At 38.1% G+C, this 14,134-nt stretch overlaps 1 long non-coding RNA gene across 1 annotated transcript; it reads right to left on the reverse strand.

The window, feature by feature from the left end:
* Nucleotides 1–9,268: 9,268 nt before the first annotated feature.
* LOC310868290 lies at nt 9,269–10,512 on the reverse strand. The gene is made up of 3 exons (XR_014570073.1): nt 10,437–10,512; nt 9,686–9,790; nt 9,269–9,493 (listed from the first exon to the last, which is right to left on the reverse strand). It is a non-coding gene; the product is annotated as an uncharacterized lncRNA (long non-coding RNA).
* Nucleotides 10,513–14,134: the final 3,622 nt, after the last annotated feature.

The raw sequence follows: 14,134 nt of genomic DNA on the forward strand, positions 1-14,134 counted from the left end.
TTAGTAATGCGGTTAGCTTATAATATTAGCAATTTAAGCTAACGGCTGGAGGACTACGGATAATCCGGTCAATAACATCATTACACTTAAACATTAATACAATTATGTCATGTTTACATGCCTAGTCAAGCTCTGACATTTATTTCAGACCTGCTCAAACATTAAATGAATAATAATATAGCTTCAGATCATTTTAGACAGAAAAATAAAAAAGGAAAAATAAAAACGTTTTTCAGCTGTCCTGAACAGTTGCAACTTGCGCGATGGCAGTCTGTACATCGCGTGGGGTCACATGTTATATGGACAATTTAGACAAAACATGCTGCTGCATGTTTCTTGTTAATGACTGTATTAATAACCATAAAGTAATCTCATAGTCCTTACGTATTAGTTTAGCAGAGACTGAAGTTGGAAAGGCTGTGCCCAGTGCGGCTGTGACTTGTGTGTCAGCGGGCAGCGCAGGCAGTAGTGGATATGCACTTAACGGCTAAATGCATGTTAATTAATTAATTAATTAATTAATTAATTGGCTGAATCTGTAGGGCCTTTTGATTTGGTGAAGTGCCAGGGTCCTTGAGAGGGGTTTATCCGTCACTGACCAATGAAAGTCAATAATGTAAGTAGCTATTTTTATTATAATTTCTGTAATGTAGTGTACCTACAGTATAGCATGCACAACAGCAAGAAAAACAAAGCCAATTGACAGCTGTGTAGTGTGTACGTAAACATGCGTGAGCATGCTTGCAGTATGCGACTGCATGGTTGCACCGCTCGATCTGGCCCTCATTAAGTCACATTTCGTCCAATGCGGCCCCCACCCCAAAATGAGTTCAAGATCCCTGTTATAGATTATTTTGACATCTGAATTTAATTCAAACTGAACTGCGCATGCACGACACATGCACAACGTGCACGCGCACATGCACGCGTGCATGTGTCCTCTTTTTGGTAATTCAGAATAGGGTATGCCTAACTTTACCCCCATTTGTTTTCGCGAACCAGCGGTTCTTGCATTTGTTTTACTGAGGATAAGGTTAGAAATAAGTTTAGGATTAGGCATAGTTTTACTGATGTTACGTTTAGGAATAAGGTTAGGTTTAGACATAGTTTACTGAGGTTACGTTTAGGAATACCAGGTGGGCGACGTGTTTGTATGTTGTGTTTTTAGAAGTTTATTGAGTTTAGTACAAATAAGTTTTACTCTGGTAAGGTTAAAACAGACTCCTCCAGTCAGCACTGTCCCAAGTTTATATATTTGTAGGCATATTTTGTAGCAGCAATAATAAATTATAGCCTGCCATATACAGTATATATACCGTATATTATCTAGGTGTGCCCTGGGATCTTTTGGCTATGCCAGGTGTGCCTTGGCACCAAAAAGGTTGGGAAACACTGATCTATTACATACATGGGCAACTGGCGGCCCGGGGGCCACATGCGGCCCCCACCTTCACTTAATGCAGGTTAATATCAGAATACTGATATATTATTGATTTCAGCTGTTTACAATTCCAAACATGACCCACTTTAATTATATTAGCAGCTTAATGACTAGTATTACAATTGTAATGTCCAATGTATTTGTATTTAAGTTCAGAAATGTACCATAAGTATAACTAAATGCATTTGAAATTAAATAAAAATGTTACTTTTCAGGATTCCAATAAAAAAATAGCAAAAAATAATTAAGGAAGCCAATTAAAAAAGTAGCAAAAATAGCAGATCTACAAGCTCAAAACGCGTCGCACTGCATCACATTTTGAGCTATTTTTGCTACTTTTGTGACATAGAATGACGAAGTAGGGCATTCATTTAGGACACAAGGTAAAATACGGAGATAAGAGGTTTCTACTCGACAGTATAATGCAATGTGGCCCTCTGGAGTGAGTGTGGAAATATAGTGCCCCTCTCCATCATCAAATCTATCTAATTGAACCAAATGGGTACATTTGGTTCCATTTGTACACTCTGAGAATTAAGCATTTTTTTTTGCACTTTTAGGCCTGTCGGCCACACGTAAACGGTGTGTTTGGTCAGAAAAACTGAGATTTCTGAATCCGGATAAATAAGTGAAGAAAATATCCTTTTCAATGGATCTGTGTTCAGTCAGTGCTTTGTAAATGTGGACCAGACTTTTTCATGCCAAGGACCCCCAAGTTGAGACTTAGCCTTTGGATCACATTTTTTCATACATTTACTATTGCAATGTCTACAGATGTCAGGAGCTGCAAAAGGAAAATGGAGAGACAGCGAAATCCCTTCACGACGGACGACGTACGTCGCGACGTATATTTTTCCGTCGCAACGTATATTCGAGTACGTCCTGGCGTAAATATCAATTCGTCCCGGCAGAACGGACTCGTCGCGGCTATATCTACCCGTTTGCGACGTAATAGGTTGACTATTATTTTCCGTCGCGCCAGAACGGGACACGTCGCAGCTATATCTACCCGTTGTGGCGTGAGCTGGACTCGTCGCGGCAGAACGTGACTCGTCGCGACTATATCTACCCGTTTGCGACGTGCGCCTCGCCGGTCCGGTCTCCAGGCGAGCCTGCGTCCTTCATATATATTTTTTTCTGCTCTCGTTGGACTTAACTTTAAAAGTCCAATGGAACACCTCTTTGTAACGGGCCGCTGTAGCATAGTGGTCTAATCCCTCGCCTCTCTATTCTTTTTTGCTGAGGACGCTGGTTCAATTCCCGCTCGCGGCAGACCAAAATTATTATATTTTAGACAGACACACAGACAGACAGACAGACAGACAGACTGCCTGTCTGCCTGCCTGTCTGCCTGCCTAATGTATTGTAAATAATGTATTCATTCCATACGGCTATTTTTTTTTAATATAAAAACTTTTGTCTTTCGCGCGATTCGAACCAGCGTCGTCAGCACCAAAACATTGAGAGGCGAGTGATTAAACCGCTAGACTACAGCGGCCATACGTTACAAAGAAGTGTTTCATTGGACTTATAAAGACAATAGCACCCAGCTGCAGTCTCGCAAGGGGAGGGACCGGAAGTGCTTTTATTTCCGGCTTCCACGTGCACAAGCGCACATACACGCACGCGAAATATAATGCAATATGTAATAATCAGCTCATACATTATAAAGACATTATTGCATTATGAAGTTTTATTACAGTATGAGTCGCCTATGTGGAGGTTCTTAATGTAACACATTATTACATTATAGAAAAATCTATTAAGTTATGTGCTCGTCTTTTAATTACATTATGAGCTGATTATTACATTATGAGGTCAGATGTAGAGTTGCTGGCCGCCTCAGCTCCATATATGGAGATCTAGGTGATGATCCAGTCTTTTCAATGTATGGCTATCCAGGGTTTGATGAGGTCAGTGTCGGGATCTTATATCATATGGAAACGGCCATATATGGTGGTGTGACGTGTCATGAGGCGTGACCATATATGGAGGCATGACACGAGGCGTGACATGACACACTTACTGACTGACTGACGGGAAATGCAGGTTTTCATAGTAAATTAAATGCATATGGTCGTGTGTCTGTGGTCTATGGTCTGGACATGGTGTGTGTGGGACAGGGGTACGGGGTTATAGCAACTTATTACATTACTTAAATGCCTTGATATCATTATGTTATAATCGACCATATAGGCCTAGCCTATTATTGCATATCATTTTATTATTGTTAGATTTGCATTTCTTCAAATATGCACACTTATACCACCAACTAATAAGCTTTCAATTAAAATATTACCTACAACAAACTACTTCAAACTTTTCCAAACCGACCACGTAATTATGTTTAAGCACAGATGGTACTATATACACCCGGCATTTAAGCGCGCACCAGCAAGTGCGTGTCGTGCACGCGCATTATATTTCGCGTGCGTGTATGTGCGCTTGTGCACGTGGAAGCCGGAAATAAAAGCACTTCCGGTCCCTCCCCTTGCAAGACTGCAGCTGGGTGCTATTGTCTTTATAAGTCCAATGAAACACTTCTTTATAACGTATGGCCGCTGTAGTCTAGCGGTTTAATCACTCGCCTCTCAATGTTTTGGTGCTGACGACGCTGGTTCGAATCGCGCGAAAGACAAAAGTTTTTATATTAAAAGAAAATAGCCGTATGGAATGAATACATTATTTACAATACATTAGGCAGGCAGACAGGCAGGCAGACAGGCAGTCTGTCTGTCTGTCTGTCTGTGTGTCTGTCTAAAATATAATAATTTTGGTCTGCCGCGAGCGGGAATTGAACCAGCGTCCTCAGCAGAAAAGAATAGAGAGGCGAGGGATTAGACCACTATGCTACAGCGGCCCGTTACAAAGAGGTGTTCCATTGGACTTTTAAAGTTAAGTCCAACGAGAGCAGAAAAAAATATATATGAAGGACGCAGGCTCGCCTGGAGACCGGACCGGCGAGGCGCACGTCGCAAACGGGTAGATATAGTCGCGACGAGTCACGTTCTGCCGCGACGAGTCCAGCTCACGCCACAACGGGTAGATATAGCTGCGACGAGTCCCGTTCTGGCGCGACGGAAAATAATAGTCAACCTATTACGTCGCAAACGGGTAGATATAGCCGCGACGAGTCCGTTCTGCCGGGACGAATTGATATTTACGCCAGGACGTACTCGAATATACGTTGCGACGGAAAAATATACGTCGCGACGTACGTCGTCCGTCGTGAAGGGATTTCGCTCCACCTGGAGAAATGTCTTAAAAGGAGGTGGCAACCTCGCCAGATTCCCAAGAAACCATCAAAAGTAAGTATTTTAAAAGAATAAAAGTACATGCTCAAAATCTACTTTATGGCAGTAAGTAAATGCGGGTGCAAATATGGTTTGACCCCAAAAAAAATAGAACAAAAGTTTTCTCAATGGTTTATTGTAGTATCAGGTGTACTTAATAACATATGAAAAGTTTACTTAGTTTACCTTTGGTACAGCACCACATCTGTTATGTCATGCCATTTACTCTTGAATTCTATCCACGTTTTTTACAGGACATCAGATGCCACATTGGTGTTGGAGTCGTTGTTGGCAGATTCAAGCGATGATGCAGATAGCATGACTGATGTTAGTCCAAAGCCGAAGAAGAAGAGTATAGTACAGAGCACCACCACTACAAAGGCTACAGTGACGTCCAGCACTCATAAAAGCCATAAGGCCTTACCTAAGAGCACTAGCAGTGACTGTGTGACTTCAGCATCATCAGATCCACCTGGTACTGAAGCTGATGATCGAACAGTGTCCGTTTCAACAGTGTCTGTTTTGTCAGTGTCCAAAAAGTTCAACGGAAAGAGAATGTACAACAAAACACAGTACTGCCAATTATGTGACACTGAGGTTCTGAAATACACCAGACATCTGGAACGTCATCACATGAACAAGCCTGAGGTTGTCAAGGCTTTAATAAAAACACCAAACAAAGGAAAATGGCATTAGACCTGTTAAGAAACACAGAGCGGACAAGGGAGCCTCATTGCTCACAGGAGACCAAGAAAAGAAGTTAAGCCAAGAACGTATGTCCACTGCACACAGTGTTTCGGGATGTTTAAACGGAAACTGCTTTGGAGACACTTTCAAAACTGCCCCCACTGGCCAGAAGGAGAAGGTGAAAGGACCAGCTCTGGCAAAAGGAGAGTGCTGTCAACTGCTGCATTTGCGGAACCAACTTCAAAGCAATGAGGACTCATTCTGGAGAGTCGTGCATGTCATGCGTGAGGATGATGTCAGTGACATCGTAAAAACTGATCCAGTAATCCAAGCTTTTGGCATCCACATCATGAATAAGAGTTTGTCTAGTTTACAGTATGGTGTACGAGAGGGTTAACAGGGAGCAGGCGTATCTGGTTGTCCTGCATCTTCAAACCTGAGTTCTAAACCTGAGTTCTAATGAACCAATGGAGAAGAGGAAAAAGTTTTTGTCATAAATGACATCAGTGAGCTGGACAAATACGATGTTTGAACGACTTGCTGTGAAAGGTATGACCCGCCCATGTGAACATTGACAAACACACACACAATGACTGAAAACATAAACAACATGAATGACATCTTATGTGAACAGTTCAATTTAAAGACGTTTGATTATGCCGAACATAAGTTCTATGGGATGGAGAACAACATCGATCCAGAGAACCATTTTTACAAGGACATCATTATCAACTGTGAGTACTATACGGAAGACCAGCTGAAAAGAAATGTGAAGAGAGAAAAAACACTGTTTTTAATACCTTTTAATAGCAGAAGCCTCTATACGAATTTTGATGAGATTAAAGAGTGTTTGATGAACTTTGCGATAACCGAGACGTGGCTTAATGAACGTAAAGATGGTGAATTTGCAATAAAGGGCTATGAATTGTATTCTGTCAACAGGACCAATAGAAGAGCAGGGGGCGTTGCCCTTTATGTTGACACAAACCTTAAATGCAAAGTGGTTCAGAGAATGACAACAACCATAGAAAATATAATGGAATGCCTAACCGTCAAAATTATTGTGGAAAAGGGAAAAAACATAATAATAACCTGCGTGTATAGAACACCTGGGTCTGACATAAATCAATTTACGGATATTATAGTTGGGATGTATGATAATCTAAATAATAGCAAGGTGGTCTTTCTTTGTGGGGATACAAATATTGATCTGATTAATTCACACAGGAACAAAAAAATACTGAATTTATTGATGCAATGTTTAGTATTGGTCTACACCCTATGATTACCAAACCAAGCAGAATAACAACAAATAGCGCAACATTAATAGACAACATTCACAAATGAAATTGATAAAGAGCTAGTGAGTGGACTGTTGATTAATGACTGATCATTTACCATTTTTTGCTATAATACAGAACGACTATATACATGTTGCAGACAAGAAGCCCCATGACATATTTGCACGTCTTAAAACAAAGGAAACTATGAACACATTTAAAGATGAACTGAGGTTACAGGATTGGGAAGAAGTCTATGTAGAGGACCCTGGTAAAGCCTATATTGCTTTCTTGACTACATTTACAAAACTATTTGAGAAATGTTGCCCATTAACAAAAATTAGGAGGAAGAACAAATACAATGAAAAACCATGGATTACACGAGGGTTGCAGAATGCATGTAAGAAAAAAAAATACACTGTATAAGAGATATCTAAAAACCAGAAGAGAAGAAGATGGAATTAAATATACAAGATATAAAAACAAATTGATAAACATTTTGAGAAATAAAAATAAAGACTACTATAGTAAACTGCTGGAAATAAACAGAACCAATATCAAAGGGACATGGGAAGTGATAAACTAAATAATAAAAAAAGTGAATTTAATAAATTTTCTAACATTTTGGAAAAAATGTTTGTAAAAACACTTGATAACTTTATTGAAACAAATAAGTTATTAAGTGACCACCAGTATATGGTGTTCGAGCCAATCGATCAACCTCACTAGCAGTAATAGAACTGGTAGAGAACATAGCAACTGCGGTTGACAATAACGAGTACACAGTGGGGGTCTTTATTGATTTAAGCAAAGCATTCTACACAATAGATCATGAAATACTATTAAAGAAATTACAGAATTATGGCATTAGAGATGTAGCATACAAATGGATGAGAAGTTATCTTGAAAATAGGCATCAGTTTGTCAATATCAATAATGTCAACTCAAAACCAGGGAAAGTCCTCTGTGGGGTACCCCAAGGCTCGGTGGTGGGCCCAAAGCTTTTTATTCTCTATATAAACGATATCTGTAAAGCATTAAACCGGCTACAATTTGTTAATTTTGCAGATGATACAACTTTACTTTGCTCTGGAAAAAAAATGAATGAAGTATTGGATACAGTCGAAGGGGAGTTGAAAATTTTAAAGAAATGGTTTGATATAAATAAGCTATCACTAAATGTAAGCAAAACAACATTTATTGTGTTTGGAAACCCTACAATCAGTGAGGACATCAAACTCAGGATTGACTCATTAGAAATAGAAAGAGTGTGGGAGAACAAATTCTTGGGAGTAATCATTGACAATAAACTAAATTGGAAACCTCATATAAAGTATATAAAAGCAAAAATATCTAAATCTATTGCAATACTGCACAAAACTAAACATATCCTGGACCAGAAGTCATTATATATCCTGTACTGCTCATTCATTACTCCATTACATACTGCGCTGAAGTCTGGGGCAACACCTATACAATCAATACAAACTGTATCACCCTACTGCAAAAAAAGCCATAAGGATCATAAATGGGGTTGATTATATTCACCCCACCAATGAATTATTTATTAAATGTCGTACGTTGAAATTTAAGGATTTAGTTGAATTAAAAAAAATTAGTTACTGCTTAGAGCCAAAATGAAAACACTTCCAGACTGTATCCAAGGGTTGTTCACAATGAGAGAGAGCTGTTATTCACTCAGAGGAAAATGTATGTTCAAACAAAAAAAAGAAAGGATCAACGTGATAAGTCATTGTATAAAGATAAAGGGTGTGAAGCTGTGGAATAGATGTGATGATGAATTGAAAGACTGTGTAGCTAAGGATAAATTTAAGAAGGTATTAAAAAAAAAGTATTAAATAGCAACAGTATACAGAGTAAAGCCTCAATTCAAGTGGCATTTGTTTCTTTTGGTTTTGTGTGAACATGTTACTACTGTGACTTTTATTAGCATATTGGTTTTGTTTGCTTGTTTTTCAGAATGAAAAAAAAATGAAAGAAACTTGAATGTTGCACTGTTCAGTAGAAATGTTGTTTGAGGACCTGTAAAAGGGATGTACATATATATTTTCATTTGTATTATTTTAATTTAATTTAATGGACAAAAGGGTAGACGTAATAAGCCTAGGCTTCAGCCTATACCCTAAAAGTCTATACCCTAAAAGAAAAATAAAAACTGATGAACTAAGAATGTTTTGTATGGAAAGAAAAAACAAACTAATAAAACTAAACTCCTAAAAATCTATGTCTGACCGTCACTGACAGTCTAGTGAGTAGTGACCCACGCGCTAGTAGGCCTTCAGGGGAAGGGAATGTAAAGTGTCAGTTTCTGTGCATGCATATCCCACATGTGTGCCAAGAGCATGCCATTAATCTAGTACTAATTCATACAAATATATATCTCTGTCTACGGTACATGCCTGTGGCATCTCTTGTGGCATTTAGAAAAGAGCATGACACTGAATCAAATTGCATTCAATTAAATGACATGCTAAACATTGGAAAATATTTGTAATTCTGTTTTTTATTGGAAACATAGGTGTTTAATTAAGATACCAATGAAAAAACATTTTTGTTAAAATCGTATGCTAGGAAGATAAACATCATAGCATAGGTATTACATGATATTTGTGCTGATTCAACAGAAAGTGAAAGGCAGAGTTGAATGCTGTTGTCTGTCACTGATTAATTCTCCTCATTGTCCTCCGGATCTCCACACAGGTCTTCATCGCAGCATTGAACGTCAATAGATGGGATACAAAACCTCTCGCAGGTACGAAAAAGCTTGTCATCTGTACAAATAATAACACAATAAAAATGATATAAAAAAAAAAAAAAAAAAAAAAATGTTGAAAAATAGACGCCTTTTTTATTTTACTAGATTATATTAATACTGCATTATGATTATAATTATGCACATATAATTTAATTCTAGAATGACAATGGTAATAGTAATACTAATAGAGAGAAAGCAATGTAATTACCGCTCCAGCCAGTCCTGCAGAAGTTGCTGGAATGCGGGCACACAGTAGTCGACTTACAGATGTCGTCATTTGCATCCAAACAGGTGTAGCATTTGAGCATGTTTACTGGAAGGAAGGCCAAACATATGTGAAAACAGGTTCCAAGGCATAATCTTGGTCATCGATCGCCTCTAACTATAACTTCTTCTTGTTCAAGAAACATCAGGGTGAACTTTCTAAAGGTCACAGACAGTGGGGTTTAAAAATCACCATAAGACTAACAGCTGCCCTGGCCGCTGTAGACAACCCATCACACCTTATTTTTTAATAACTTTCATCTCAAATACATGTTCGATGAACGTTATAAATGTTAAAGTTACAAATGAAAAGTTACTAAATTGAATAGCTATGCACAATAAAGCTTTATAAAGAAGGGAAATAACAATAATATATAGATTTATTTTTTTAGATTGACATTTTTATTTGAATAAAGCAATTTTAAAAACAATATAAACAAAAACATCATAATAACATGCAGTACCAAAATAATAAAAAAGTATATTCAAAAGGAGTGAGAAGAAGCATGGCTTATTGCTCCCATCCCCTTTCCATTAATACTAAATATCATTCAATAGTCTATTCAAATACTTGTATAACTAAATCTGTGATATTTAATACATACATATATTTCTTCACACATACACTTATTACATACACGCACAAACAACCCATAAAACAGTAATACTTCTTATCTAACTACAAGTGTACTCACCTGGCGTGCTACAGAGGAGGAGCGCCATCAGTACGGTGAGCAGTAGGACTTTCATGTTGTCAGTGGTTGTTGTGAACTTGAAGCGTCTAACGCCAGCTTTTATACTCGCACAACATCTATACCAACCAAACCAGTAACTCGAATACATTCCCTGGTGTATAGTCAGACATTCCTCAAATTCATTGTCCCACAGCAATGAGAAATTGAGAATAGTCACGTAACCTTGTGTGTGTGGGAGGGGGGGGGGGCATAAGAAGAATTGCATTGTTCTCATTAATTTATTAGTTAGCTGATCTGTTTTGTTTTTAAAGATGCAAAGAGATTTAAGGGTGCAGCAGGCTATCATCATGCATACTCTATTATTTCACATGTAATTGACATGACTGTTAAGATATAGTCTTATGCGACAACATGTATTCAACTATGTGTTCAGTTTGTTGAGTGACACAAAGTATAAATTGACCTTTTAGGGATTCTGGATCTCACACACTTTGATAGAACACAATGATAATTAACCATACTAGACTAAGTGCCCGGCTGTAGAGCACAGAGTCGGTAACAATGGAAATTGGAGATCCATGCCGCTCCCGGCTATGCAATACCCGTTGTATTTATATAGATATAGAGATACATTTATAGATAGATGAACCCTATAGCATCCCTATTCGGGGGCAAACATTCAGCGAAAATAGCAGATCTTCAAACTCAGAATGCACCAAGTTGCAATGTGTTGTAAATCAATTTTTGGAAGGAGCGGGCTTAGTATAGACCCCTGGGTGATTTTGGTTAATGACGTATATAGAGTTTAAGTGGTAATAAGGACACATATTGGCAGTTGTCAGGATCAACATCCTGCTGATCCAAATCCTCTCTCTGTACCCACTGCACTGCCCTGCTTTAAAATATTATATATATTTTTTTATAGTTCATTTAATGGGTAAGTATGATTATATCTCTTGTCCTTGGGGTCAAAAGGTTAATTTAATATAACCCTGTCACCGGGAAATGATGAGAAGCTTAAACGCAGGCCGGTCTAACCAGCGAGATCACATTCCCCTGCCGCAGGACCATAGAGTAGAGAATGTTCACAGTAATGGCATAGTATCTCATGAGGGCGTTCCATGGAAATATGTGACCAGTGCCAGTGATTTAATATACAAGGGGGACATGGTCATTTTTCAGTTCTTTACATATTATGAAACTGCACACTGTAACCTTTCATATGATGTATTGGTCATTGAAATTGGGGGGGGGAAATAAAGAAGATATGACCATTTGAAACTTGTTGAACCAGAAATGTCAAATTGGAGAATTCCCCTTTCAAAGATATCAGCAGTGATCTGTGACTATAGGGGGCGCTGTTTTCCCTTCATGCCTCCCTTTAGTCAACAAGCAGTGTTGCCATGTCTGCTTATTATAATTAGTTGGCCTTGTTTCTAAAGAAAAATAATGCATAGGCCTACTGTACCAATAAGTCTTCACAATTAGATAATGTTGTTATAATTGATAGTTTGCCTGTTATTTCTCCTTTTTTTAATAGGCTACTGCATTTATTTGGCATTCTGTAGTATGAAAAAAGGGCAGAAAACAGTGGCAGATAATTTAGGCTTATGTAAATGGATGAGTACAAATAAGATAACTATATTAGACTGTTATTATTATTATTATTTGTCTGCAGAACCCCCATCTGAAAATAATGTATGCCAGGGACAAGATTGTTTTTTTTAAATGCTTGTAGATCGGCTATTTTCGCTTATTTTGGGCTTGTTTTCATATACCGGATTGCTTATTTCTCAGAACCTGGCAACCCCGCGATAGCTTTTTTTGCTACGTTTAGCATTATATTGATATCAATCCTGTAGCTAAAACAAGTACATATCGCGCTATATTACATATCGATGTGATCTGCGTTATTATGACCTTAATTTTCATGGCAGGTACATTCCAAAGTAACTAATAATAGCCACGTTATGGTGACATAATGTTACAATGTTTACAATAAATTCTAGAGTCTTCTTCTTCTTCTTCTTCTCTGCTATTGGAAATAAGAAGCCATGTTCCATTGTTGTGATGACCAGTGCCCCTAGCTAAAACATTAGCATGAATTAGCTTTAGGAGGACCGAAAATAAGCACACTTTTTACAAAATACGACTGTTAATACTTCTTTCTCTGCTATTTCTGTTAGCCAGTTAGTAAAAGAATAGTATTATCTTCAAAAACGATTGTGTACAAAAAAGCGGATTTCAGCGGAATTTGCATACTTTGAAAGTAAAGGTGATTTTCTGATTAGCATTGGTTAGCATTGCTTAACTCAATGGTTAAATCATTAAACATAGTGACTTGTTTACGCAATTACAACGACTTAATGACACTAAAACGACTTTCTGATGGAATGAAAACATTCTTTAACATTCCAACTGTGTTAATGTGGCTAAAAACGAAAACCACCAAAAAAAGAAATGAATCTTATTTTCAGCTATAACTGTATATCAACTGTGCCGACTTGTGGTTGAAATCACTGGCACTGGTCACATATGATGTGATGGGGATTCGGCTTGGTACAACGCTCAGCTGATGCTGACGTCATTGAGTTACCATCACTGAGTGAGAGTAATATGAGATCAAGTCAGTAAACAACTGCTATTCTGTAATGATATACAAACTGAAAATATAATTAAATTGAATCAGCATCTATTGATGGTGTCCACTGTCCAGTGATGATACCATTATTGTCCTGGTACCCAATCTCAAAATTAATCCAGTACAGTTTGTGTCTCCCACAGACACTCTCAACTTTATTATAGTATTTAAAGGAAAACGTTAACTAGGCTGCACACAGTATTTCTTATCAAAGTGAAAGAAAAAATAAAATAGAAATAGAAAACAAGGTTTATGTTGGTTGAAATGTTGTAGCCTCAAATTAATTTCAAGCTAAACTTTGTGCAGATATAGGCCTACCATCTTTCCTCTTTCACAAAGGGCTGTCAAATGGAATGATTAATCACCATTCAAACTATGTCCTATATAACTAACTAACTAACAAACTATGTCCAAAATATGTGTTGTGGGAATGGAAAGATAAATGACACAAATATACTTTTTCTTTCTTTTTTGTGCAGTTTTTTACGCAGGTGCATTCCCCTGCACTACATTATCAAGGAAAAGAAAATATTGGCATGTATGGGCCTTGATCTGTTTGTTGTCTTTCTAGAACATCATAGTAGACCTTTCTCTCAAGATATATGTTCAGTCAGACAACTCAAGGAGGATGTAATATATATATATATTTATTGATATAGGATAATCAATGCAATATATTTATTATGGTTTGGCGATGTATTGGATCTGCTTTTTAGGTACTCAGGTCAAGCGCATCAGTCCCGACCATAGGGACTCTGAATCCCCCGTACCTAAACAGTAGATCCAAAACGACAGGTGGTAGCTGGGGTGGAGGTGGGTGAGCACTTTGTATACAGCAGCGCACAGTATACAAAAAAGCAGCAGCAAGCAAGCAAGCAAGCAAGCAAGCAGGAGGATGAATGCAAAACCTTCGGTTAAAGTAGCCGGTATGAGAGATTGGGTGAGCGTGTGATTGGCTGAGTGAATCATGTGGATGAGAGCCTGATGCTGCGGTGGCCCAATTAACGGCCGGCGTGCTGACTGAGGTTCCCTGACTGAACTTGCTCTGCGCATGTCT

This window comes from Protomyctophum parallelum (genome assembly GCF_964188405.1).
Source record: "Protomyctophum parallelum genome assembly, chromosome: 12".
Classification (NCBI taxonomy): Eukaryota; Metazoa; Chordata; class Actinopteri; order Myctophiformes; family Myctophidae; genus Protomyctophum; species Protomyctophum parallelum.